This window comes from Diachasma alloeum, unplaced genomic scaffold, assembly GCF_001412515.2.
Source record: "Diachasma alloeum isolate Michigan unplaced genomic scaffold, Dall2.0 Dall_scaffold_01637, whole genome shotgun sequence".
NCBI lineage: Eukaryota > Metazoa > Arthropoda > Insecta > Hymenoptera > Braconidae > Diachasma > Diachasma alloeum.
Genome location: NW_021681732.1, coordinates 77230 through 81508, shown reverse-complemented (window position 1 = coordinate 81508; position 4279 = coordinate 77230).

Genomic DNA, 4279 nt, shown 5'->3' with positions numbered 1-4279 from the left:
TCTCGATGGGGTCTTCTCCGCAGTAGTTTTTCAAATAACTCTCGTTTGACTGGCGGATGTTCATCGCCGGTGTGCGCGACTGGCGCGCCGTCTAGCTGTCGCCGGGGGCCCACATATGTGAAGTAGTGCGCGGGGAGTTTGACTCAAACGTAATTTTGACGTACTTCGGCGTTAAGCCATAATTCTTAATCAGAAATTTAATTAACCGGATATTAAACCTAATTAGTTGTTGGTATCGAAACGAGACTCGAAATGGGGATTTTTGGGCAGCTGTTCGCCTTTCTTTGCGAATGCACTTTTCACCTGAGTGAGTGCACTTTATCGTCGCTGTCACTCTCGCGGGAGCTGTTGCGGAATCACCGACAACAAAACCGTAAAATTGAAGGTAGTCCATGGCAATCCATGCAGATAAGTGGTCTACGTTCACCTGCATGGCCTTCCAGCCGTACTGGTGACTCCAACAGCTCCACAAAGGGCGTTAGCCGGGGAGCATGAGTAGTTCATCTCAACCTCAGTAATCAGCAACGTTGACTCAACGAGATCAACGAGATCTTACCGGGAAGCTCAGTTTATCGGCTCTGAACCGGGGTGGATCTTCGCCTCTCTCAAAAATTTTGAAGGCAACGATTGATTTATTTTCAATTTACCCGGATATTATATGAATTCTCATTTTTAATGTGAATTGACTCTTTTTATCATTTACTTTTTTATTTCATTCGAATCAAACGTTAATTTTTCCAGTGAGGCTAGTATCTTGAGATTCCTGATGGCTGGTCCGCGTGAGCTGAAGTTGGAATGGGGCGTTGCATCACCCGAGGATAGGTGTGCTATCTTTTGGAATGGAAAAATCGCGACTCTTTCATAAAATCAGAGAAACCATATATTGTGATGAGGCACTTTTTTATTAATTATTCGCCCACTCGATACGCCCTCTAAATTATTCTCTTTTGTGCCACCGTTGGTTTCACTCTCCCAAATTCTCCCCCCCCCCTATTCCCCCTCGAGCTGTGAGAAAAGAACGATAGCGGAGAAGAACAGGATAGTCACCACACCACCACCAATGGAACATGGGCCCAGAATGTCCATCGAAATACAGCCAGGGTGCTCCCCAAAAGGAACCACAATTATAGGGCGATTCACAGTCGCCCCTGGAATTCACCCCACGAAATCCCCCCCTGGCAGCCTACAACGAACAAGCACGAAGAAGCAGAGAGGACTACGAGAAGTCACTCGTGCAACATCCGTCCCCGGAAGCGCTACGTGCTTGAGATTAGTGTGTGAAGAGAAGCCCTGAATTAATTATTAACCTAGATACGCGCATGGAAGCTGGAAAAAAGGACAGGAGGATCCCACTGGATTTGTATTGACGAACCCCAGGACAACGAAGGTGGAGTGGAGGGTCAGTGTTCCAGCATCCAGAGTAGGAGAGATTCCGGAGTGTTCCTGGCTATTGAGCACCATTGTCGCATACCCTCGAGTGAGTGCCGGTTACTTTTCCCATTTTCCCATATTCACCTGTTTCCCCATTTAATCATTTCCCCCAACGGTGAGCTACAATTCTCTTTTATTGCCCCCATAGAATTAAATTGGATTAATTATCCTTTTGTATTATTAGTATTGAATTCCCTCGATGCGACTAACTTCTCCCCCCTCCCTTTTCCTTTGCTATACAATTAGTCTTCCCTCTCGCGCTTTGTGTAGACAACGAATCGCCTAGCCTTCCCCTCAACCCTAGATCAATTGAAAAGTCATTAGTTTTGTGTAAATATTTTTGTAAATAATTACCAGAAATATAGATTACATTTTTCATATAATTAGTTTCTCGTGATTCAATACGAAAATCCCCTTAATCCTTTCTCGAATTCACTATTGCCTAATAGCCAGTTTAAAGATTTAATACGCAAGGTAATTATTACTCCTATTATTTATGCTTCTTAAATTCCCCGGTCACAACATACTCTTTACATTTTTATTCGGAATTCTACCATGAGGTCGTATACAGGTGGCGGAATTTCTCAAAATTTCGTCACAAACTTAATCTTGAAAATATTGTTCATCGTTTTCTATGACCTTGCGCCATCTGACAGGTAACATACGAAGGCCGTCATGAAAAAAACTGCAGGCTTCGAGGCGATAACGTCATTGACGAATTTACGCATATCGTCCAGCGTTTTGAAGTTTTTATCCACTAAGGCGTGCTGCATTGACCGGAACAAGTGCTAGTCGGGTGGGGCCAAGTCTAGTGAATATGTCGCGTGCGGGAGAACTTGTCATCCCAAGTTCAAGAGGGTCTTATGAATTGACAAAACACCGTCCTGAACTTGTAAGATCAAGCAATGTCATGCAGCAGTATGACTTGTCTGTTTCCGTACCCAGTAAATGGCCATTTCCAATCAAGTTCTTCACTCAGTTTGTTCAATTGTCGGCTGTAACGTTCCACAGTCACCGTCGAATCAGTTTCCAGGAGTTCGTAATAAAGCATACCCTTCATGTCCCACCAGACACATTGGAGAATCTTCTTTAAGTGGATTTTCTGTTTTGGCGTTGATGTACTGGTTTGCCCGGGATCTACCCATGACTTTTTACGTTTGGGATTCTCGTAAAAAATGATCTATTGACCTCATCGACCTGAATAACTTTGCCAACCCAAAGCCAATCGTCCATAAAAAGATCAAGACTAAATTAGCGGCTATCGCAACCGCTTATAGAAGACTGAAAGAGATAGAGCTGGCTAGGCCAAGGAAAAAAAGCCCCCAGCATCTCGTGACTCCAGTAGTGCAGATGTCAGCAACGTCATTGCACACTCGGACTTTTTCTGAGACGACGGCGAAGGACACCGTGGCGGAAGAGTGGGAAACGTTAACGCCTAATTCCCGGGACACCATCACGGGAAGGCGGCGGAAGCGTACCTCTCCTGAAGTGGACACTTAATCCAAGAAGAAGTAGAAGTAACAGGTAGCACCATCGCCGCCCAAGTCGTGAACCCAGCTTCCCAAGACGTCGGAGTGGCCGGAAGTCAAAGGAAAGAAGAAGAAGATGAAGAAACATCCTACAGTGTAGCTCCCACAGCAGAGGGAACGTGCGGGAGACCTGACGCGTTGATCATCCGCCCGAAGGACAAAGTGTCATACTCTGACATCCTCAGGCAAATGAAGCAGGACGCGACAGTTCGTGAGTCCCAACAGTGCGTGGAGAAGCTCCGAAATACGGCCAAGGGAGACATGTTGATCATCCTCTCGAAGGAGCACAACAATAAAGCTCCCGGCCTGCAGAACGCCATAACTGAACTCTTCGGAGATGATGCAGATGTCCTCAATAAGACACCGGAGGAAGATGTCGAAATCAAGGATCTCGAAGAGACAGCAACGGAGGAAGAAATTTCCGACGCATTGAGAAAGGCTGCTGGAGATGGTTCTGGAATCTCGCTGAATGCGGTCAAATCACTGCGGAAGGCATACGGTGGTACCCAGACGGCCTGGGTGAGAGTCCCAGTGTCAACGATGAACAAAAACATGGGAGAACACGGCACGATCAAGGTCGGGTGGGTCCACTACCGGATCAGAAGAGAAGAGAGACCCCTGAAGTGCTTCAAGTGCTAGGACTTCGGGCACCTCTCCCATATATGCCCAAGTGCGGTATCAAATGCGGTGAGGACGGCCACCTGGTCGCAAAATGGGAGCACGACGTCAAATGCGCCCTCTGTTTCGCTAAGGATCTCATAGACAACTGTGCCCACCTCGCTGGCAGCGGTAGATGCCCAGCATACAAGGAGGCGCTCCAGTCATTGATCAAAAAACAATGATGAGAATATTACAGCTTAATCTTAAACACTGTGAAGCTGCACACGACTTGCTCACACAGTCCGTAAGGGAGCTGAAGGCTGACCTCGTAATGATCTCGGAGCCATACAGACATCTCCATGATCTGCCATGGGAGACGGACACCACCGCTAAGGCCGTCATTTGGTCCAGCGGTAAATACCCCTTCCAAAGTGGTGCCAACACAGCGGAGAGCGGCATCGTGAGAGCTAAGCTAAGTGGAATTCACTTCTACAGCTGTTATGCTCCACCTAGCCTATCCATCGACGAGTTTGCCGACTTCCTGGACCGATTGACCGAGGATGAGAAGCAGCGCTTTCCCACACCAATCGGTGGGGAGTTCAATGCCTGGGCAGTCGACTGGAGCAGCAGGGAGATGAACACGAGGGGGTAAACGCTGTTAGAGGCCATTTCCTCGCTGGACGTGGTCTTGCTGAACAATGGCAAAAAACGAACATTTG